The following is a 22,564-nucleotide window of genomic DNA, read 5'->3' as shown; positions in this document are numbered from 1 at the left end:
CAATGACGAATGACTACCCCACCATTCCGGGCCACAAACCTTCCCACCTCCTTGTTGACCTTAATCCTGGTTTTGTTCAGTTTTTCCCAGGATCGAGCCCCTCTCCACGACATGCGGGCCACTATATCCGACCACACCACCGTCATGTCCGGGAAAGCGGTACGGAGCCTCAAGAAATCCCACTGTATATCTTTGATCACTTGTCGCATCGGTCGGATCCCCAGATCATTGCCCCCAACATGGAGCACCAAAATATCCGGGGACCGATCCAAGGCAGCAAAACGATGTACCTCGGGGACCACCTTATGCCACATCATACCCGGGATCCCAATCCACCTGACCGTGCCTTCCTCCCTGGCCACCCTGAGTTGTCTACCTTCAGGCCTGACATCCGCCCTCCTGGCCCCCCAAAAAACAAAAGAATGTCCCATTATCCAAACGAGACATCGTGGGGGATCTGAAAAGAAAGGAAAAACCATGCAAACCCATCAACAGCAGTAACATACAAAATCAACAAAACAATTCAGCACAACAGGTGTGGCCTAACATATAACCGGTACCAAGCCGATTCCCACCGACCAATCCTCTGAATGACTTCCGACGGAAGTCCCCATCTAGCTGCCTCAGTAGCCGCCCCTATCCGAAACGAGTGGGAAGCATACTCACCCGAAGGAAGACCAGCTGCCGCCAGACACCTCCGAAAAACCGCAGAAAATTGGAACCTGGACAGGCAGGATCCATACCGATGCACCAGCAGCGCCCCTTCCCCCGGCGGGCGGAGTGCCAAAAACCGCTGCAGAGCCAGTACCGGACAAAGCTGCTTCTCCACCCCCGGAAACAACTCCACCCAGGCCCCCCTTCCTTCCTGATCCATCTTCGACTTCCTAATCCAGATCCTCACCTTGTCTCCCGAGCATTGGACATCACTCCACCGCAGTCCACCAGCCATCCTCCTGGACAGCGAGACCAGCTCCCCAATCCGAAAAGCCCCAAAGAACGCCAGCACAAACGCCGCCGTAAACAGTACTACCTCGTAACCCGTGGAACACACCTCCCCCAACACTGACAGAACTGACCCCAGCACCGCAAAAGAAACAGGGCGCCTGGAATCGCGTGTTTGAGAGCCCCTTCTGTACCCCCGCAGAGCCCTGCGAACCAAAAATGTCTTTGTGACATCCACCCTACCTTCCATCTGAAACCAGAAGGCCAACGCAGCCATCTTCCGTCCGATGGCTGCCCCGGACACTCCCTTTGCATGATTAGCACATATAAAGATCAACATCAGCATCTCCAGCCTATCCGGGCCCCCCATACCTCCTACCTCATTCACCAAGTCCAACCATTCCTGCCAAACTTTCTGATAAGCCTTCCACGTTCCTGCGCTGAGAGACTGTCTGATCAATCCTGCGGCGACTCCAATGCAACCGTCCACAGCTCCTGCGGGCACAGTTCCCCTTCCTGACGCGCCTCCGGTGCCAAATTGCGAAACGTGTCCCACTGGAAACGAGACAAAGCATCCGCTAAGCCATTGTCGACCCCAGGGATATGCACAGCATATATAAACGCATTTATTCGCAAACAGCAAAGCACCAAGTGGCGCAACAACCTGATCACCGGGGGGGAAGAGGCCGAGATGTTGTTAATGGCCATCACCACCCCCATGTTGTCGCAATTGAATCGCACCTTCCTGTTCTCAAAGACCTCCCCCCACAACTCCACAGCTAAAACAATGGGGAACAACTCCAGCAAGACTAAATTTTTGAGAAAACCCGCTTCCCTCCAACTCTCCGGCCACGGACCCGCGCTCCATCTACCCTGGCAATACGCGCCATAGCCACCCGAACCGGCCGCGTCCGTGAACAGGACCAGATCAGCATTGCCGACCGGTCCAACCTGCCAAATGGCCCGCCCATTGAATTCCGCCAGAAAGGAATCCCAAATCTTCATGTCCTCCTGTAACTCCCTCGTCAACCGCACAAAATGATTCGGCATGCGTACCCCCGCCGTCGCCGCCGCCAATCGTCTACAGAAAATACACCCCATAGGGATAATCCTGCAAGCAAAATTCAATTTGCCAAGCAAGGACTGCACTTCCTTCAAGCGAAGCTTACGCTTGCCGCTGGCCGCACACACCTCCTGCCGCAATGCCACCAATTTGTCCTCCGGCAACCTACACTCCATGGCCATCGAATCAATCGTGATGCCCAGGAAAACCAAGGCCGATGTGGGGCCTTCGGTCTTATCCGCCGCCAGGGGGATCCCAAATCTGCGCGCTAAATGTTGAACCGTCCCGAGCAAAATGCCGCAACAACGAGAATCCGGGGGGCCTATGCATAAAAAATCATCCAAATAGTGGATAACAGAACTCACCCCCGCAACCTCCCTAACTGCCCATTCAAAAAATGAGCTGAACTGTTCAAAATACGCACAAGAAATGGAACACCCCATCGGGAGACACCTATCCACGAAGTACTCCCCCAGCCAGCAACAACCCAACAAACACATGCTCTCGGGGTGTACAGGCAACAAACGAAAGGCCGATTCCAAATCGTTTTTCGCCATCAGAGATCCCTTACCATATCTTCGAACCCACGCTACCGCCGCATCAAATGATGTATAGGTAACCGCACAAGCCTGCGGGTCAATACCATCATTAACCGAGCCGCCCTTAGGGTAGGACAGATGATGAATCATCCTGTACTGACCCGGTTCCTTTTTTGGAACAACTCCCAACGGGGAAACAACTAAACCCGGCAGCGGGGGATCCACGAACGGGCCCGCCATCCGCCCCAACGCCACCTCCTTGGAAAATTTTGCCGACACCACCTCCTGATGGAGACGGGCCGACCTCAAGTTCTCCGAGAGCGGTGGCACTTCCCGCACCATGCTCGGAATCCTAAACCCCTCCCTAAAACCAACCTCCAAAAACAGCGCCGCCGCCCTGTCCGGATACCTACTTAGAAAAGGAAGCATCCTTACCAGACTCACCGGCGTCATCCCTTTTTCCAGCGTTGTCCCCTGGCCGACCCTTGCCCTGCTTAAAGCAACGCAGGAAGGGGTGGCTCCCGCTGCAGCCTGCGCACTCGTGCTTGTATCTGCACGCCGAGCCGAAACGGCAAGTTCCTTCATTGAACTGCCAGCAGACCCCTTTCTTTTTAGGGGCCGGCGATCCTGCGGAGGAAGCGCCGCCGGCCCCCCCTGGAAAAAACTGCCCCGACCCCCTCGACGATGTCATCAACTTCATCCAAAGACTAATGTCTTTGTGATCCCATCTGATGGAGGGGCGAACAGCCTTCCGCTGACGAAACTGCTCGTCATACCGAAGCCATGCCAAACCCCCATAAACCCTATGAGCCTCACTGATCGCCTCCAAGTAGCAGAACAGTGCGGAGCAATTTTCCGGGGCCTTCTCCCCGATCACACTTGCAAAAATCGCAAATGCCTGCAGCCAGTTTGCAAATGTGCGCGGGATTAACCTATACCTCCTCTTCTCCTCCTCATCCTTTTTACTCTCATCCGGCTTCACCCGATCTAAATCAAATTTCTCCAAGGGGAGCAGGGAAAAAATTTCCACAAACTCATCCTTCCAAATCTTTTCCCGCACCTCCTTCTTCAAGTGTGCCCCCAATGGACCCTCAAAACATACATATACCTCACAGCGCGCTGCATCCGCCAAACGCACCTTGTCCACATCCTTGTCCCCCGTCTCCGATCCAGGCTTAGTACCCCCGGCGTCCTTGTCCGTCTGCGTCTCCGTCGTCACCGATGTCTTCTGAGCCGCCCCCCCCCCCCACCCGACTGCCCCCCCATCACCGCCGGCGGACAAACCCACGGCGTCACCGGAGTCGGGGGTCTCACCTCCCCCCCGTCCAATCGCCGTAGCAGCTCCCTGAGGGACTCCAATAACCCCTGCGACCCCTCCCCCACCCCCTGCCCGGACAGAGCACTACTCTCCCCCACCCCCCTCCCCCCTGTCACTGCCACGCTCCCCCCCCCAGAGGCCCCCCCGCCCCCACTCCCCCCCCCCGACAACCCTCCCCCACCCCGCCAGACAAAGCAAAATGTGAACACTCACCAGGCTGTCCCAGGCGATGAGAACCTCCAGCCGCCCCACCGGATACTCCTGCAGCCTCCTGGGGATCTTCATGCAACTCTCCCTCCTCACCGCTGCTGCCAGCCCGGTCCACCGACATCGGATATCGCTGATGTCCGTCAGGTCCTCCTCCATCCCTGGGCACTGCAACGCTGGGCAAAGGAGAAAAGCTGGGATTCCTCACAGTGTGCCTTTCCGGATTCAAATTCGGCGCCGAGCCGGTGACGTCATCAAGCCGCGCCGGAAGCACGTCCAGCGCGCAGGCATTCCTCTGGCCAGCCCTCCCAGGACCCACACTGAGCCTGGAGGCGGGGCCTCCCGACCGACGAGCGGCAATGGCGCGATCCTGCTCACTGCCCGCATCCAAGATGGCGACTCCACGAGGTAAGCCCCCAGCTGCCTCAACTCCCGCACTGGTGCCCGCTCTGCTGTGTCTCCCACGGCGGACCGCCCCCCCCGACCGGAACCTCGCCGGAGGCAGCAGCCGAGCGGATCCGAGCCACTGAGGTGGAAGGAGGGGGTGGGGGCCCGCCGGCCCCCCGAACTTCCCCCCCCTGGGACTTTGCCGTGGACGGGGATTCCTTCCAGGCCCCCCGCTGGCTGGCCGGAGTGTCCGCTCGGCGGGGGTGGCTGAAGGGTCCCGGCTGGGGCTCCCATAACGGCGTCGAGTCCGGGGGGTATTATCTGGGCTCAGGCGCTCCGGGGGTCTAGACCTCCGAGCACGCAGCTGGACAGGCCCGGCCGTGGAAGGACCCTGTCCTACCCCCTGCAGCGTGGCAGCAATCTGGCCCTGAAGCCACTCCATGCCATGCGCCTCTGCTGCTTCCCTAAGCTGCGCCCAAACATCCTGCAACCCGCTCATCCTAACTAACCTCTCTCTATCTGATTGCAGGACAACGTCTCTCCTCGCTTGCTGACCTCCAACTGCTGGCTTGTCCCACCCTGGCACATGGACGAAAGACCCACACTCCTCCCCCCTTGTGACCTTCCACCAATAGGGTAAGTACGCCTGCATCTTAAACCACCCCCACGCTGCTTTTACTTTAGCCCAGTAATTCCCTTGCACCCTGTCATGTATGTCCTGCGCTTCCTTTTCTATACAGCTCCGTACATGTCTTTTATGTCCGAATTGTGTTTGTCAGTTAGCTGACAACACATCATCTCCCAGCTGCATAAGTGACCTCTCTTTGTGTCTGTGTCACATCTAATTACTGTGTGGCTCTCACCTGCATGAGCACTAGTCTGAGAGAGGCAGGACTTTTTCGAAATGAAGTTTCTTCTCAGGAGGTGTCAGGTCTCACACTGCAGATAGAGGTCATGCATTAACCCATGCAAAGCCATGCCTAATAGCCTCACGTGTCAACACAATAACAAACCGCTGACACAGGAATGTGAAGATTTCCTCTACTATAGCCTATGCGTACAGTTCAACAAATGACACCATTAAACTACATCTTCAGGGCACAACTTATGCAGGGAGGACTCCTCTTTTATTGAGGAAAAAAAACCAATCCCCTCTGGGTGATCAATGGACATTGCAAGAATTTTAACACGTTTTGTTGCAGAGTCCTACCTGTTTCTTCTCTGAATGAATAGCTTTTTGTTAGATCATGTCTTGTGCAGGACTGATTTGAAATGGGAGTGATTTTTTTATTCTTCACTTTTGAGCAGCTGATGCACTTGCAGGGCTCTAGTGAGAAGAATAACAGGACCTGCAGTCCTTGAGAAGTACTTAACCATTTAGGAGCATCTCACCAAATCTGACATTTTTTCTTGCAGAGGATGCCTAAAATCTGATTTGTATCTAAGGCAAGACTTCTGGGAAAATCAGTGAGCCAATCACACAAACAGGAAGTGAAATCTCTGGGGGCCGTTCTGTACACCAATTGTGTACGGAACGCCTCTAGGTTGCCATATTGCATTGAATTTTACAGAAAATTACAGCGCTGCCAATTGAAAAGGAAAGATCATTTTTTTTAAATAAGTGACAATATGGCTTGTGTTACAATTGTATATACAATATTACTTTTACTTATTTTCTAACGAAACTGGACATACCCTTAAACAGACAGCCAATGTCAACTACAAGTTGATTAGCATGCTTCCAAGAAAAGCCTTCCTTGCTACTGCCACCCATTTTGACAGTACCCAGCAAAGCTGTGGGCAGGGTTTTGAAACTAGTTGCAATCACCCCAACTGATATCTGTTTACGGCGAAGGCTGGAGATGCTGGGAATTGAACCTGGGGCTTCACACATGCAAAGCGTGCGCTGTACCACTGAGCTACATCCCCATCTTGCGCTTGCCCTTCTGTGCCTTTAATTTTTTTTTTTTTTTTTTTTTGGGGGGGGGGGGGGGGGGGGGAGAAAGTTTGACTTTAGAGAAAAGTTCTCAGCAGGATTTTGCACTTTGTGGGGATAATTAGTCAAGTCAGCATGCGCTGCATAGATATTAGACTCGGCTTTAAGATAAAGAATGGAGATGCCGGGGATTGAACCTGGGACCTCACACATGCAAAGCGCGCGCTCTACCACTGAGCTACATCCCCCTTACTACTCAGGAGCAGACCTTTGATCCTTGTGAGTTGAAAATGCAGATAGAGAGGAACAAAGGGAAGAATTCCTGGTTGTCTCCTCCACCCTTACATGCTAATGACTTTGGAGGGTGTGGCCAGGCATGTTTATGTAAGGGTTGTTTTTGCCAAATGTTTCCCATGTGTGTGCACATGCCTGGGTTGCAGCAGATGAGGGGTGGCCGTTTCCCTTGGTGTACGGTAAATGGAGACGCCAGGGATTGAACCAGGGGCCTCACACATGCAAAGCTTGCGCTCTACCACTGAGCTACAACCCCTTACCTTGTGGTAGCGCCTGTGCCTTTTTTGCCCCTCAAAAAGCTCTAAACGATGTTGCATCCTTTAACCCGGCACCTGGCCTTCACATCTGTCTTCCACTACCAGTACTCAGGGCCTCCTTCACTTCCCAAAACCAACCACGCTTTCATTTTTTTTCTTCCAGGAAGGACTTTCAGCCTTCAAGAGCCAAAAAAACCCCATTTATGTCCGAATTGTGTTTGTCAGTTAGCTGACAACACATCATCTCCCAGCTGCATAAGTGACCTCTCTTTGTGTCTGTGTCACATCTAATTACTGTGTGGCTCTCACCTGCATGAGCACTAGTCTGAGAGAGGCAGGACTTTTTCGAAATGAAGTTTCTTCTCAGGAGGAGTCAGGTCTCACATTGCAGATAGAGGTCATGCATTAACCCATGCAAAGCCATGCCTAATAGCCTCACGTGTCAACACAATAAGAAACCGCTGACACAGGAATGTGAAGATTTCCTCTACTATAGCCTATGCGTACAGTTCAACAAATGACACCATTAAACTACATCTTCAGGGCACAACTTATGCAGGGAGGACTCCTCTTTTATTGAGGAAAAAAAAACAATCCCCTCTGGGTGATCAATGGACATTGCAAGAATTTTAACACGTTTTGTTGCAGAGTCCTACCTGTTTCTTCTCTGAATGAATAGCTTTTTGTTAGATCATGTCTTGTGCAGGACTGATTTGAAATGGGAGTGATTTTTTTATTCTTCACTTTTGAGCAGCTGATGCACTTGCAGGGCTCTAGTGAGAAGAATAACAGGACCTGCAGTCCTTGAGAAGTACTTAACCATTTAGGAGCATCTCACCAAATCTGACATTTTTTCTTGCAGAGGATGCCTAAAATCTGACTTGTATCTAAGGCAAGATTTCTGGGAAAATCAGTGAGCCAATCACACAAACAGGAAGTGAAATCTCTGGGGGCCGTTCTGTACACCAATTGTGTACGGAACGCCTCTAGGTTGCCATATTGCATTGAATTTTACAGAAAATGACAGCGCTGCCAATTGAAAAGGAAAGATCATTTTTTTTTAAATAAGTGACAATATGGCGTGTGTTACAATTGTATATACAATATTACTTTTACTTATTTTCTAACGAAACTGGACATACCCTTAAACAGACAGCCAATGTCAACTACAAGTTCATTAGCATGCTTCCAAGAAAAGCCTTCCTTACTACTGCCACCCATTTTGACAGTACCCAGCAAAGGTGTGGGCAGGGTTTTGAAGCTAGTTGTAATCACCCCAACTGATATCTGTTTAAGGCGAAGGCTGGAGATGCTGGGAATTGAACCTGGGGCTTCACACATGCAAAGCGTGCGCTCTACCACTGAGCTACAACCCCATCTTGCTCTTGTCCTTCTGTGCCTTTTTTTTTCTTTTTTTTTTTTGGGGGGGGGGGAGAAAGTTTGACTTTAGAGAAAAGTTCTCAGCAGGATTTTGCACTTTGTGGGGATAATTAGTCAAGTCAGAATGCGCTGCATAGATACTAGACTCGGCTTTAAGATAAAGAATGGAGATGCCGGGGATTGAATCCGGGACCTCACACATGCAAAGCGCGCGCTCTACCACTGAGCTACATCCCCATCTTGTTTTGCTGAGTCTGTGCCTTTTTTTTTTGGGGGGGGGTGAAGTTTGACTTTAGAGTAAAGTTCTCAGCAGTATTTTGCACTTTGTGGGGATAGTTAGGCCACTCAGCATGCGCTACATGGTAACTAGACTCGGTTTTAAGATAAAGAATGGAGATGCCGGGGGTTGAACCCGGGACATCACACATGCGAAGCGTGTGCTCTACCACTGAGCTACATCCCCCTTACAACTCAGGAGCATACCTTTGATCCTTGTGAGTTGAAAATGCAGATAGAGAGGAACAAAGGGCAGAATTCCTGGTTGGCTCCTTCACCCTCACATGCTAATGACTTTGGAGGGTGCGGCCAGGCATGTTTATGTAAGGGTTGTTTTTGCCAAATGTTTCCCATGTGTGTGCACATGCCTGGGTTGCAGCAGATGAGGGGTGGCCGTTTCCCCTGGCGTACGGTAAATGGAGATGCCAGGGATTGAACCCGGGGCCTCACACATGCAAAGCGTGCGCTCTACCACTGAGCTACATCCCCTTACCTTGTGGTAGCGCCTGTGCCTTTTTCGCCCCCCAAAAAGCTCTAAACGATGTTGCATCCTTTAACCCGGCACCTGGCCTTCACATCTGTGTTCCACTACCAGTACTCAGGGCCTCCTTCACTTCCCAAAACCAACCACGCTTTCATTTTTTTTCTTCCAGGAAGGACTTTCAGCCTTCAAGAGCCAAAAAAAACCCATTTATGTCCGAATTGTGTTTGTCAGTTAGCTGACAACACATCATCTCCCAGCTGCATAAGTGACCTCTCTTTGTGTCTGTGTCACAGCGTCACAGCTAATTACTGTGTGGCTCTCACCTGCATGAGCACTAGTCTGAGAGAGGCAGGACTTTTTCGAAATGAAGTTTCTTCTCAGGAGGTGTCAGGTCTCACATTGCAGATAGAGGTCATGCATTAACCCATGCAAAGCCATGCCTAATAGCCTCACGTGTCAACACAATAAGAAACCGCTGACACAGGAATGTGAAGATTTCCTCTACTATAGCCTATGCGTACAGTTCAACAAATGACACCATTAAACTACATCTTCAGGGCACAACTTATGCAGGGAGGACTCCTCTTTTATTGAGGAAAAAAAACCAATCCCCTCTGGGTGATCAATGGACATTGCAAGAATTTTAACACGTTTTGTTGCAGAGTCCTACCTGTTTCTTCTCTGAATGAATAGCTTTTTGTTAGATCATGTCTTGTGCAGGACTGATTTGAAATGGGAGTGATTTTTTTATTCTTCACTTTTGAGCAGCTGATGCACTTGCAGGGCTCTAGTGAAAAGAATAACAGGACCTGCAGTCCTTGAGAAGTACTTAACCATTTAGGAGCATCTCACCAAATCTGACATTTTTTCTTGCAGAGGATGCCTAAAATCTGACTTGTATCTAAGGCAAGACTTCTGGGAAAATCAGTGAGCCAATCACACAAACAGGAAGTGAAATCTCTGGGGGCCGTTCTGTACACCAATTGTGTACGGAACGCCTCTAGGTTGCCATATTGCATTGAATTTTACAGAAAATGACAGCGCTGCCAATTGAAAAGGAAAGATCATTTTTTTTAAAATAAGTGACAATATGGCTTGTGTTACAATTGTATATACAATATTACTTTTACTTATTTTCTAACGAAACTGGACATACCCTTAAACAGACAGCCAATGTCAACTACAAGTTCATTAGCATGCTTCCAAGAAAAGCCTTCCTTACTACTGCCACCCATTTTGACAGTACCCAGCAAAGCTGTGGGCAGGGTTTTGAAACTAGTTGCAATCACCCCAACTGATATCTGTTTAAGGCGAAGGCTGGAGATGCTGGGAATTGAACTTGGGGCTTCACACATGCAAAGCGTGCGCTCTACCACTGAGCTACATCCCTATCTTGCACTTGCCCTTCTGTGCCTTTTTTTTTTTTTTTTTTTTTTTTTGGGGGGGGGAGAAAGTTTGACTTTAGAGAAAAGTTCTCAGCAGGATTTTGCACTTTGTGGGGATAATTAGACAAGTCAGCATGCGCTGCATAGATAATAGACTCGGCTTTAAGATAAAGAATGGAGATGCCGGGGATAGAATCCGGGATCTCACACATGCAAAGCGCGCGCTCTACCACTGAGCTACATCCCCATCTTGTTTGCCTGAGTCTGTGCCTTTTTTTTGGGGGGGGTGAAGTTTGACTTTAGAGTAAAGTTCTCAGCAGTATTTTGCACTTTGTGGGGATAGTTAGGCCACTCAGCATGCGCTACATGGTAACTAGACTCGGTTTTAAGATAAAGAGCGGAGATGCCGGGGGTTGAACCCGGGACCTCACACATGCGAAGCGTGCGCTCTACCACTGAGCTACATCCCCCTTACTACTCAGGTGCAGACCTTTGATCCTTGTGAGTTGAAAATGCAGATAGAGAGGAACAAAGGGAAGAATTCCTGGTTGTCTCCTCCACCCTGACATGCTAATGACTTTGGAGGGTGCGGCCAGGCATGTTTATGTAAGGGTTGTTTTTGCCAAATGTTTCCCATGTGTGTGCACATGCCTGGGTTACAGCAGATGAGGAGTGGCCGTTTCCCTCGGCGTACGGTAAATGGAGATGCCAGGGATTGAACCCGTGGCCTCACACATGCAAAGCGTGCGCTCTACCACTGAGCTACATCCCCTTACCTTGTGGTAGCGCCTGTGCCTTTTTCGCCCCCCAAAAAGCTCTAAACGATGTTGCATCCTTTAACCCGGCACCTGGCCTTCACATCTGTGTTCCACTACCAGTACTCAGGGCCTCCTTCACTTCCCAAAACCAACCACGCTTTCATTTTTTTTCTTCCAGGAAGGACTTTCAGCCTTCAAGAGCCAAAAAAAAACCATTTATGTCCGAATTGTGTTTGTCAGTTAGCTGACAACACATCATCTCCCAGCTGCATAAGTGACTTCTCTTTGTGTCTATGTCACATCTAATTACTGTGTGGCTCTCACCTGCATGAGCACTAGTCTGAGAGAGGCAGGACTTTTTCGAAATGAAGTTTCTTCTCAGGAGGTGTCAGGTCTCACACTGCAGATAGAGGTCATGCATTAACCCATGCAAAGCCATGCCTAATAGCCTCACGTGTCAACACAATAAGAAACCGCTGACACAGGAATGTGAAGATTTCCTCTACTATAGCCTATGCGTACAGTTCAACAAATGACACCATTAAACTACATCTTCAGGGCACAACTTATTCAGGGAGGACTCCTCTTTTATTGAGGAAAAAAAACCAATCCCCTCTGGGTGATCAATGGACATTGCAAGAATTTTAACACGTTTTGTTGCAGAGTCCTACCTGTTTCTTCTCTGAATGAATAGCTTTTTGTTAGATCATGTCTTGTGCAGGACTGATTTGAAATGGGAGTGATTTTTTATTCTTCACTTTTGAGCAGCTGATGCACTTGCAGGGCTCTAGTGAGAAGAATAACAGGACCTGCAGTCCTTGAGAAGTACTTAACCATTTAGGAGCATCTCACCAAATCTGACATTTTTTCTTGCAGAGGATGCCTAAAATCTGACTTGTATCTAAGGCAAGACTTCTGGGAAAATCAGTGAGCCAATCACACAAACAGGAAGTGAAATCTCTGGGGGCCGTTCTGTACACCAATTGTGTACGGAACGCCTCTAGGTTGCCATATTGCATTGAATTTTACAGAAAATGACAGCGCTGCCAATTGAAAAGGAAAGATCATTTTTTTTAAATAAGTGACAATATGGCTTGTGTTACAATTGTATATACAATATTACTTTTACTTATTTTCTAACGAAACTGGACATACCCTTAAACAGACAGCCAATGTCAACTACAAGTTCATTAGCATGCTTCTAAGAAAAGCCTTCCTTGCTACTGCCACCCATTTTGACAGTACCCAGCAAAGCTGTGGGCAGGGTTTTGAAACTAGTTGCAATCACCCCAACTGATATCTGTTTAAGGCGAAGGCTGGAGATGCTGGGAATTGAACCTGGGGCTTCACCCATGCAAAGCGTGCGCTGTACCACTGAGCTACATCCCCATCTTGTGCTTGCCCTTCTGTGCCTTTTTTTTTTTTGTTTGGGGGGGGGAGAAAGTTTGACTTTAGAGAAAAGTTCTCAGCAGGATTTTGCACTTTGTGGGGATAATTAGTCAAGTCAGCATGCGCTGCATAGATACTAGGCTCGGCTTTAAGATAAAGAATGGAGATGCCGGGGATTGAACCCAGGACCTCACACATGCAAAGCGCGCGCTCTACCACTGAGCTACATCCCCATCTTGTTTGCCTGAGTCTGTGCCTTTTTTTGGGGGGGGGTGAAGTTTGACTTTAGAGTAAAGTTCTCAGCAGTATTTTGCACTTTGTGGGGATAGTTAGGCCACTCAGCATGCGCTACATGGTAACTAGACTCGGTTTTAAGATAAAGAGCGGAGATGCCGGGGGTTGAACCCGGGACCTCACACATGCGAAGCGTGCGCTCTACCACTGAGCTACATCCCCCTTACTACTCAGGTGCAGACCTTTGATCCTTGTGAGTTGAAAATGCAGATAGAGAGGAACAAAGGGAAGAATTCCTGGTTGTCTCCTCCACCCTGACATGCTAATGACTTTGGAGGGTGCGGCCAGGCATGTTTATGTAAGGGTTGTTTTTGCCAAATGTTTCCCATGTGTGTGCACATGCCTGGGTTACAGCAGATGAGGAGTGGCCGTTTCCCTCGGCGTACGGTAAATGGAGATGCCAGGGATTGAACCCGTGGCCTCACACATGCAAAGCGTGCGCTCTACCACTGAGCTACATCCCCTTACCTTGTGGTAGCGCCTGTGCCTTTTTCGCCCCCCAAAAAGCTCTAAACGATGTTGCATCCTTTAACCCGGCACCTGGCCTTCACATCTGTGTTCCACTACCAGTACTCAGGGCCTCCTTCACTTCCCAAAACCAACCACGCTTTCATTTTTTTTCTTCCAGGAAGGACTTTCAGCCTTCAAGAGCCAAAAAAAAACCATTTATGTCCGAATTGTGTTTGTCAGTTAGCTGACAACACATCATCTCCCAGCTACATAAGTGACTTCTCTTTGTGTCTGTGTCACATCTAATTACTGTGTGGCTCTCACCTGCATGAGCACTAGTCTGAGAGAGGCAGGACTTTTTCGAAATGAAGTTTCTTCTCAGGAGGTGTCAGGTCTCACACTGCAGATAGAGGTCATGCATTAACCCATGCAAAGCCATGCCTAATAGCCTCACGTGTCAACACAATAAGAAACCGCTGACACAGGAATGTGAAGATTTCCTCTACTATAGCCTATGCGTACAGTTCAACAAATGACACCATTAAACTACATCTTCAGGGCACAACTTATTCAGGGAGGACTCCTCTTTTATTGAGGAAAAAAAACCAATCCCCTCTGGGTGATCAATGGACATTGCAAGAATTTTAACACGTTTTGTTGCAGAGTCCTACCTGTTTCTTCTCTGAATGAATAGCTTTTTGTTAGATCATGTCTTGTGCAGGACTGATTTGAAATGGGAGTGATTTTTTATTCTTCACTTTTGAGCAGCTGATGCACTTGCAGGGCTCTAGTGAGAAGAATAACAGGACCTGCAGTCCTTGAGAAGTACTTAACCATTTAGGAGCATCTCACCAAATCTGACATTTTTTCTTGCAGAGGATGCCTAAAATCTGACTTGTATCTAAGGCAAGACTTCTGGGAAAATCAGTGAGCCAATCACACAAACAGGAAGTGAAATCTCTGGGGGCCGTTCTGTACACCAATTGTGTACGGAACGCCTCTAGGTTGCCATATTGCATTGAATTTTACAGAAAATGACAGCGCTGCCAATTGAAAAGGAAAGATCATTTTTTTTAAATAAGTGACAATATGGCTTGTGTTACAATTGTATATACAATATTACTTTTACTTATTTTCTAACGAAACTGGACATACCCTTAAACAGACAGCCAATGTCAACTACAAGTTCATTAGCATGCTTCTAAGAAAAGCCTTCCTTGCTACTGCCACCCATTTTGACAGTACCCAGCAAAGCTGTGGGCAGGGTTTTGAAACTAGTTGCAATCACCCCAACTGATATCTGTTTAAGGCGAAGGCTGGAGATGCTGGGAATTGAACCTGGGGCTTCACCCATGCAAAGCGTGCGCTGTACCACTGAGCTACATCCCCATCTTGTGCTTGCCCTTCTGTGCCTTTTTTTTTTTTGTTTGGGGGGGGGAGAAAGTTTGACTTTAGAGAAAAGTTCTCAGCAGGATTTTGCACTTTGTGGGGATAATTAGTCAAGTCAGCATGCGCTGCATAGATACTAGGCTCGGCTTTAAGATAAAGAATGGAGATGCCGGGGATTGAACCCAGGACCTCACACATGCAAAGCGCGCGCTCTACCACTGAGCTACATCCCCATCTTGTTTGCCTGAGTCTGTGCCTTTTTTTTGGGGGGGGTGAAGTTTGACTTTAGAGTAAAGTTCTCAGCAGTATTTTGCACTTTGTGGGGATAGTTAGGCCACTCAGCATGCGCTACATGGTAACTAGACTCGGTTTTAAGATAAAGAATGGAGATGCCGGGGGTTGAACCCGGGACCTCACACATGCGATGCGTGCGCTCTACCACTGAGCTACATCCCCCTTACTACTCAGGTGCAGAACTTTGATCCTTGTGAGTTGAAAATGCAGATAGAGAGGAACAAAGGGCAGAATTCCTGGTTGTCTCCTCCACCCTTACATGCTAATGACTTTGGAGGGTGTGGCCAGGCATGTTTATGTAAGGGTTGTTTTTGCCAAATGTTTCCCATGTGTGTGCACATGCCTGGGTTGTAGCAGATGAGGGGTGGCCGTTTCCCTTGGCGTACGGTAAATGGAGATGCCAGGGATTGAACCCGGGGCCTCACACATGCAAAGCGTGCGCTCTACCACTGAGCTACATCCCCTTACCTTGTGGTAGCGCCTGTGCCTTTTTCGCCCCCCAAAAAGCTCTAAACGATGTTGCATCCTTTAACCCGGCACCTGGCCTTCACATCTGTGTTCCACTACCAGTACTCAGGGCCTCCTTCACTTCCCAAAACCAACCACGCTTTCATTTTTTTTCTTCCAGGAAGGACTTTCAGCCTTCAAGAGCCAAAAAAAAACCATTTATGTCCGAATTGTGTTTGTCAGTTAGCTGACAACACATCATCTCCCAGCTGCATAAGTGACCTCTCTTTGTGTCTGTGTCACATCTAATTACTGTGTGGCTCTCACCTGCATGAGCACTAGTCTGAGAGAGGCAGGACTTTTTCGAAATGAAGTTTCTTCTCAGGAGGTGTCAGGTCTCACACTGCAGATAGAGGTCATGCATTAACCCATGCAAAGCCATGCCTAATAGCCTCACGTGTCAACACAATAAGAAACCGCTGACACAGGAATGTGAAGATTTCCTCTACTATAGCCTATGCGTACAGCTCAACAAATGACACCATTAAACTACATCTTCAGGGCACAACTTATGCAGGGAGGACTCCTCTTTTATTGAGGAAAAAAAACCAATCCCCTCTGGGTGATCAATGGACATTGCAAGAATTTTAACACGTTTTGTTGCAGAGTCCTACCTGTTTCTTCTCTGAATGAATAGCTTTTTGTTAGAACATGTCTTGTGCAGGACTGATTTGAAATGGGAGTGATTTTTTTATTCTTCACTTTTGAGCAGCTGATGCACTTGCAGGGCTCTAGTGAGAAGAATAACAGGACCTGCAGTCCTTGAGAAGTACTTAACCATTTAGGAGCATCTCACCAAATCTGACATTTTTTCTTGCAGAGGATGCCTAAAATCTGACTTGTATCTAAGGCAAGACTTCTGGGAAAATCAGTGAGCCAATCACACAAACAGGAAGTGAAATCTCTGGGGGCCGTTCTGTACACCAATTGTGTACGGAACGCCTCTAGGTTGCCATATTGCATTGAATTTTACAGAAAATGACAGCGCTGCCAATTGAAAAGGAAAGATCTTTTTTTTTTAAATAAGTGACAATATGGCTTGTGTTACAATTGTATATACAATATTACTTTTACTTATTTTCTAACGAAACTGGACATACCCTTAAACAGACAGCCAATGTCAACTACAAGTTCATTAGCATGCTTCCAAGAAAAGCCTTCCTTACTACTGCCACCCATTTTGACAGTACCCAGCAAAGCTGTGGGCAGGGTTTTGAAACTAGTTGCAATCACCCCAACTGATATCTGTTTAAGGCGAAGGCTGGAGATGCTGGGAATTGAACCTGGGGCTTCACCCATGCAAAGCGTGCGCTGTACCACTGAGCTACATCCCCATCTTGTGCTTGCCCTTCTGTGCCTTTTTTTTTTTTGTTTGGGGGGGGGAGAAAGTTTGACTTTAGAGAAAAGTTCTCAGCAGGATTTTGCACTTTGTGGGGATAATTAGTCAAGTCAGCATGCGCTGCATAGATACTAGGCTCGGCTTTAAGATAAAGAATGGAGATGCCGGGGATTGAACCCAGGACCTCACACATGCAAAGCGCGCGCTCTACCACTGAGCTACATCCCCATCTTGTTTGCCTGAGTCTGTGCCTTTTTTTTGGGGGGGGGTGAAGTTTGACTTTAGAGTAAAGTTCTCAGCAGTATTTTGCACTTTGTGGGGATAGTTAGGCCACTCAGCATGCGCTACATGGTAACTAGACTCGGTTTTAAGATAAAGAATGGAGATGCCGGGGGTTGAACCCGGGACCTCACACATGCGATGCGTGCGCTCTACCACTGAGCTACATCCCCCTTACTACTCAGGTGCAGAACTTTGATCCTTGTGAGTTGAAAATGCAGATAGAGAGGAACAAAGGGCAGAATTCCTGGTTGTCTCCTCCACCCTTACATGCTAATGACTTTGGAGGGTGTGGCCAGGCATGTTTATGTAAGGGTTGTTTTTGCCAAATGTTTCCCATGTGTGTGCACATGCCTGGGTTGTAGCAGATGAGGGGTGGCCGTTTCCCTTGGCGTACGGTAAATGGAGATGCCAGGGATTGAACCCGGGGCCTCACACATGCAAAGCGTGCGCTCTACCACTGAGCTACATCCCCTTACCTTGTGGTAGCGCCTGTGCCTTTTTCGCCCCCCAAAAAGCTCTAAACGATGTTGCATCCTTTAACCCGGCACCTGGCCTTCACATCTGTGTTCCACTACCAGTACTCAGGGCCTCCTTCACTTCCCAAAACCAACCACGCTTTCATTTTTTTTCTTCCAGGAAGGACTTTCAGCCTTCAAGAGCCAAAAAAAAACCATTTATGTCCGAATTGTGTTTGTCAGTTAGCTGACAACACATCATCTCCCAGCTGCATAAGTGACCTCTCTTTGTGTCTGTGTCACATCTAATTACTGTGTGGCTCTCACCTGCATGAGCACTAGTCTGAGAGAGGCAGGACTTTTTCGAAATGAAGTTTCTTCTCAGGAGGTGTCAGGTCTCACACTGCAGATAGAGGTCATGCATTAACCCATGCAAAGCCATGCCTAATAGCCTCACGTGTCAACACAATAAGAAACCGCTGACACAGGAATGTGAAGATTTCCTCTACTATAGCCTATGCGTACAGCTCAACAAATGACACCATTAAACTACATCTTCAGGGCACAACTTATGCAGGGAGGACTCCTCTTTTATTGAGGAAAAAAAACCAATCCCCTCTGGGTGATCAATGGACATTGCAAGAATTTTAACACGTTTTGTTGCAGAGTCCTACCTGTTTCTTCTCTGAATGAATAGCTTTTTGTTAGAACATGTCTTGTGCAGGACTGATTTGAAATGGGAGTGATTTTTTTATTCTTCACTTTTGAGCAGCTGATGCACTTGCAGGGCTCTAGTGAGAAGAATAACAGGACCTGCAGTCCTTGAGAAGTACTTAACCATTTAGGAGCATCTCACCAAATCTGACATTTTTTCTTGCAGAGGATGCCTAAAATCTGACTTGTATCTAAGGCAAGACTTCTGGGAAAATCAGTGAGCCAATCACACAAACAGGAAGTGAAATCTCTGGGGGCCGTTCTGTACACCAATTGTGTACGGAACGCCTCTAGGTTGCCATATTGCATTGAATTTTACAGAAAATGACAGCGCTGCCAATTGAAAAGGAAAGATCTTTTTTTTTTAAATAAGTGACAATATGGCTTGTGTTACAATTGTATATACAATATTACTTTTACTTATTTTCTAACGAAACTGGACATACCCTTAAACAGACAGCCAATGTCAACTACAAGTTCATTAGCATGCTTCCAAGAAAAGCCTTCCTTACTACTGCCACCCATTTTGACAGTACCCAGCAAAGCTGTGGGCAGGGTTTTGAAACTAGTTGCAATCACCCCAACTGATATCTGTTTAAGGCGAAGGCTGGAGATGCTGGGAATTGAACCTGGGGCTTCACACATGCAAAGCATGCGCTCTACCACTGAGCTACATCCCCATCTTGCACTTGCCCTTCTGTGCCTTTTTTTTTTTTTGGGGGGGGGGGGGGGAGAAAGTTTGACTTTAGAGAAAAGTTCTCAGCAGGATTTTGCACTTTGTGGGGATAATTAGTCAAGTCAGCATGCGCTGCATAGATACTAGACTCGGCTTTAAGATAAAGAATGGAGATGCCAGGAATTGAACCCGGGACCTCACACATGCAAAGCGCGCGCTCTACCACTGAGCTACATCCCCATCTTGCTTGGCTGACTCTGTGCCTTTTTTTTGAGGGGGGTGAAGTTTGACTTTAGAGTAAAGTTCTCAGCAGTATTTTGCACTTTGTGGGGATAGTTAGGCCACTCAGCATGCGCTACATGGTAACTAGACTCGGTTTTAAGATAAAGAATGGAGATGCCGGGGGTTGAACCCGGGACCTCACACATGCGAAGCGTGTGCTCTACCACTGAGCTACATCCCCCTTACAACTCAGGAGCATACCTTTGATCCTTGTGAGTTGAAAATGCAGATAGAGAGGAACAAAGGGCAGAATTCCTGGTTGGCTCCTTCACCCTCACATGCTAATGACTTTGGAGGGTGCGGCCAGGCATGTTTATGTAAGGGTTGTTTTTGCCAAATGTTTCCCATGTGTGTGCACATGCCTGGGTTGCAGCAGATGAGGGGTGGCCGTTTCCCCTGGCGTACGGTAAATGGAGATGCCAGGGATTGAACCCGGGGCCTCACACATGCAAAGCGTGCGCTCTACCACTGAGCTACATCCCCTTACCTTGTGGTAGCGCCTGTGCCTTTTTCGCCCCCCAAAAAGCTCTAAACGATGTTGCATCCTTTAACCCGGCACCTGGCCTTCACATCTGTGTTCCACTACCAGTACTCAGGGCCTCCTTCACTTCCCAAAACCAACCACGCTTTCATTTTTTTTCTTCCAGGAAGGACTTTCAGCCTTCAAGACCAAAAAAAAACCCATTTATGTCCGAATTGTGTTTGTCAGTTAGCTGACAACACATCATCTCCCAGCTGCATAAGTGACCTCTCTTTGTGTCTGTGTCACAGCGTCACAGCTAATTACTGTGTGGCTCTCACCTGCATGAGCACTAGTCTGAGAGAGGCAGGACTTTTTCGAAATGAAGTTTCTTCTCAGGAGGTGTCAGGTCTCACATTGCAGATAGAGGTCATGCATTAACCCATGCAAAGCCATGCCTAATAGCCTCACGTGTCAACACAATAAGAAACCGCTGACACAGGAATGTGAAGATTTCCTCTACTATAGCCTATGCGTACAGTTCAACAAATGACACCATTAAACTACATCTTCAGGGCACAACTTATGCAGGGAGGACTCCTCTTTTATTGAGGAAAAAAAACCAATCCCCTCTGGGTGATCAATGGACATTGCAAGAATTTTAACACGTTTTGTTGCAGAGTCCTACCTGTTTCTTCTCTGAATGAATAGCTTTTTGTTAGATCATGTCTTGTGCAGGACTGATTTGAAATGGGAGTGATTTTTTTATTCTTCACTTTTGAGCAGCTGATGCACTTGCAGGGCTCTAGTGAAAAGAATAACAGGACCTGCAGTCCTTGAGAAGTACTTAACCATTTAGGAGCATCTCACCAAATCTGACATTTTTTCTTGCAGAGGATGCCTAAAATCTGACTTGTATCTAAGGCAAGACTTCTGGGAAAATCAGTGAGCCAATCACACAAACAGGAAGTGAAATCTCTGGGGGCCGTTCTGTACACCAATTGTGTACGGAACGCCTCTAGGTTGCCATATTGCATTGAATTTTACAGAAAATGACAGCGCTGCCAATTGAAAAGGAAAGATCATTTTTTTTAAAATAAGTGACAATATGGCTTGTGTTACAATTGTATATACAATATTACTTTTACTTATTTTCTAACGAAACTGGACATACCCTTAAACAGACAGCCAATGTCAACTACAAGTTCATTAGCATGCTTCCAAGAAAAGCCTTCCTTACTACTGCCACCCATTTTGACAGTACCCAGCAAAGCTGTGGGCAGGGTTTTGAAACTAGTTGCAATCACCCCAACTGATATCTGTTTAAGGCGAAGGCTGGAGATGCTGGGAATTGAACTTGGGGCTTCACACATGCAAAGCGTGCGCTCTACCACTGAGCTACATCCCCATCTTGCACTTGCCCTTCTGTGCCTTTTTTTTTTTTTTTTTTTTTTTTTTTGGGGGGGGGAGAAAGTTTGACTTTAGAGAAAAGTTCTCAGCAGGATTTTGCACTTTGTGGGGATAATTAGACAAGTCAGCATGCGCTGCATAGATACTAGACTCGGCTTTAAGATAAAGAATGGAGATGCCGGCGATAGAATCCGGGATCTCACACATGCAAAGCGCGCGCTCTACCACTGAGCTACATCCCCATCTTGTTTGCCTGAGTCTGTGCCTTTTTTTTGGGGGGGGTGAAGTTTGACTTTAGAGTAAAGTTCTCAGCAGTATTTTGCACTTTGTGGGGATAGTTAGGCCACTCAGCATGCGCTACATGGTAACTAGACTCGGTTTTAAGATAAAGAGCGGAGATGCCGGGGGTTGAACCCGGGACCTCACACATGCGAAGCGTGCGCTCTACCACTGAGCTACATCCCCCTTACTACTCAGGTGCAGACCTTTGATCCTTGTGAGTTGAAAATGCAGATAGAGAGGAACAAAGGGAAGAATTCCTGGTTGTCTCCTCCACCCTGACATGCTAATGACTTTGGAGGGTGCGGCCAGGCATGTTTATGTAAGGGTTGTTTTTGCCAAATGTTTCCCATGTGTGTGCACATGCCTGGGTTACAGCAGATGAGGAGTGGCCGTTTCCCTCGGCGTACGGTAAATGGAGATGCCAGGGATTGAACCCGGGGCCTCACACATGCAAAGCGTGCGCTCTACCACTGAGCTACATCCCCTTACCTTGTGGTAGCGCCTGTGCCTTTTTCGCCCCCCAAAAAGCTCTAAACGATGTTGCATCCTTTAACCCGGCACCTGGCCTTCACATCTGTGTTCCACTACCAGTACTCAGGGCCTCCTTCACTTCCCAAAACCAACCACGCTTTCATTTTTTTTCTTCCAGGAAGGACTTTCAGCCTTCAAGAGCCAAAAAAAAACCATTTATGTCCGAATTGTGTTTGTCAGTTAGCTGACAACACATCATCTCCCAGCTGCATAAGTGACTTCTCTTTGTGTCTGTGTCACATCTAATTACTGTGTGGCTCTCACCTGCATGAGCACTAGTCTGAGAGAGGCAGGACTTTTTCGAAATGAAGTTTCTTCTCAGGAGGTGTCAGGTCTCACACTGCAGATAGAGGTCATGCATTAACCCATGCAAAGCCATGCCTAATAGCCTCACGTGTCAACACAATAAGAAACCGCTGACACAGGAATGTGAAGATTTCCTCTACTATAGCCTATGCGTACAGTTCAACAAATGACACCATTAAACTACATCTTCAGGGCACAACTTATTCAGGGAGGACTCCTCTTTTATTGAGGAAAAAAAACCAATCCCCTCTGGGTGATCAATGGACATTGCAAGAATT

The 22,564-nt window shown here is 47.9% G+C and overlaps 21 non-coding genes across 21 annotated transcripts; all 21 read right to left on the bottom strand.

Moving 5' to 3' along the window:
- Positions 1-6,568: 6,568 nt before the first annotated feature.
- Positions 6,569-6,640, bottom strand: TRNAA-UGC (transfer RNA alanine (anticodon UGC)). The gene has a single exon. It is a non-coding gene; the product is annotated as a tRNA-Ala (tRNA).
- Positions 6,641-6,870: 230 nt separating this feature from the next.
- TRNAA-UGC (transfer RNA alanine (anticodon UGC)) lies at positions 6,871-6,942 on the bottom strand. The gene has a single exon. It is a non-coding gene; the product is annotated as a tRNA-Ala (tRNA).
- Positions 6,943-8,488: 1,546 nt separating this feature from the next.
- On the bottom strand, positions 8,489-8,560 carry TRNAA-UGC (transfer RNA alanine (anticodon UGC)). The gene has a single exon. It is a non-coding gene; the product is annotated as a tRNA-Ala (tRNA).
- Positions 8,561-8,714: 154 nt separating this feature from the next.
- TRNAA-CGC (transfer RNA alanine (anticodon CGC)) lies at positions 8,715-8,786 on the bottom strand. The gene has a single exon. It is a non-coding gene; the product is annotated as a tRNA-Ala (tRNA).
- A 230-nt stretch (positions 8,787-9,016) lies between these two features.
- On the bottom strand, positions 9,017-9,088 carry TRNAA-UGC (transfer RNA alanine (anticodon UGC)). Its single transcript has one exon. It is a non-coding gene; the product is annotated as a tRNA-Ala (tRNA).
- Positions 9,089-10,866: 1,778 nt separating this feature from the next.
- Positions 10,867-10,938, bottom strand: TRNAA-CGC (transfer RNA alanine (anticodon CGC)). The gene has a single exon. It is a non-coding gene; the product is annotated as a tRNA-Ala (tRNA).
- A 230-nt stretch (positions 10,939-11,168) lies between these two features.
- Positions 11,169-11,240, bottom strand: TRNAA-UGC (transfer RNA alanine (anticodon UGC)). Its single transcript has one exon. It is a non-coding gene; the product is annotated as a tRNA-Ala (tRNA).
- A 1,536-nt stretch (positions 11,241-12,776) lies between these two features.
- On the bottom strand, positions 12,777-12,848 carry TRNAA-UGC (transfer RNA alanine (anticodon UGC)). The gene has a single exon. It is a non-coding gene; the product is annotated as a tRNA-Ala (tRNA).
- Positions 12,849-12,999: 151 nt separating this feature from the next.
- On the bottom strand, positions 13,000-13,071 carry TRNAA-CGC (transfer RNA alanine (anticodon CGC)). Its single transcript has one exon. It is a non-coding gene; the product is annotated as a tRNA-Ala (tRNA).
- A 230-nt stretch (positions 13,072-13,301) lies between these two features.
- On the bottom strand, positions 13,302-13,373 carry TRNAA-UGC (transfer RNA alanine (anticodon UGC)). Its single transcript has one exon. It is a non-coding gene; the product is annotated as a tRNA-Ala (tRNA).
- Positions 13,374-14,909: 1,536 nt separating this feature from the next.
- On the bottom strand, positions 14,910-14,981 carry TRNAA-UGC (transfer RNA alanine (anticodon UGC)). Its single transcript has one exon. It is a non-coding gene; the product is annotated as a tRNA-Ala (tRNA).
- Positions 14,982-15,132: 151 nt separating this feature from the next.
- On the bottom strand, positions 15,133-15,204 carry TRNAA-CGC (transfer RNA alanine (anticodon CGC)). Its single transcript has one exon. It is a non-coding gene; the product is annotated as a tRNA-Ala (tRNA).
- Positions 15,205-15,434: 230 nt separating this feature from the next.
- On the bottom strand, positions 15,435-15,506 carry TRNAA-UGC (transfer RNA alanine (anticodon UGC)). Its single transcript has one exon. It is a non-coding gene; the product is annotated as a tRNA-Ala (tRNA).
- Positions 15,507-17,044: 1,538 nt separating this feature from the next.
- On the bottom strand, positions 17,045-17,116 carry TRNAA-UGC (transfer RNA alanine (anticodon UGC)). Its single transcript has one exon. It is a non-coding gene; the product is annotated as a tRNA-Ala (tRNA).
- Positions 17,117-17,268: 152 nt separating this feature from the next.
- TRNAA-CGC (transfer RNA alanine (anticodon CGC)) lies at positions 17,269-17,340 on the bottom strand. Its single transcript has one exon. It is a non-coding gene; the product is annotated as a tRNA-Ala (tRNA).
- Positions 17,341-17,570: 230 nt separating this feature from the next.
- Positions 17,571-17,642, bottom strand: TRNAA-UGC (transfer RNA alanine (anticodon UGC)). Its single transcript has one exon. It is a non-coding gene; the product is annotated as a tRNA-Ala (tRNA).
- A 1,541-nt stretch (positions 17,643-19,183) lies between these two features.
- Positions 19,184-19,255, bottom strand: TRNAA-UGC (transfer RNA alanine (anticodon UGC)). The gene has a single exon. It is a non-coding gene; the product is annotated as a tRNA-Ala (tRNA).
- Positions 19,256-19,406: 151 nt separating this feature from the next.
- TRNAA-CGC (transfer RNA alanine (anticodon CGC)) lies at positions 19,407-19,478 on the bottom strand. The gene has a single exon. It is a non-coding gene; the product is annotated as a tRNA-Ala (tRNA).
- A 230-nt stretch (positions 19,479-19,708) lies between these two features.
- On the bottom strand, positions 19,709-19,780 carry TRNAA-UGC (transfer RNA alanine (anticodon UGC)). Its single transcript has one exon. It is a non-coding gene; the product is annotated as a tRNA-Ala (tRNA).
- A 1,780-nt stretch (positions 19,781-21,560) lies between these two features.
- TRNAA-CGC (transfer RNA alanine (anticodon CGC)) lies at positions 21,561-21,632 on the bottom strand. The gene has a single exon. It is a non-coding gene; the product is annotated as a tRNA-Ala (tRNA).
- Positions 21,633-21,862: 230 nt separating this feature from the next.
- Positions 21,863-21,934, bottom strand: TRNAA-UGC (transfer RNA alanine (anticodon UGC)). Its single transcript has one exon. It is a non-coding gene; the product is annotated as a tRNA-Ala (tRNA).
- Positions 21,935-22,564: the final 630 nt, after the last annotated feature.

The sequence above is a fragment of the Lithobates pipiens genome, unplaced genomic scaffold (genome assembly GCF_037356315.1).
Source record: "Lithobates pipiens isolate NorthernLeopardFrog02 unplaced genomic scaffold, aLitPip1_a1.2 Scaffold_23, whole genome shotgun sequence".
NCBI lineage: Eukaryota > Metazoa > Chordata > Amphibia > Anura > Ranidae > Lithobates > Lithobates pipiens.
This window is presented reverse-complemented; position numbering and strand designations above follow the sequence as displayed.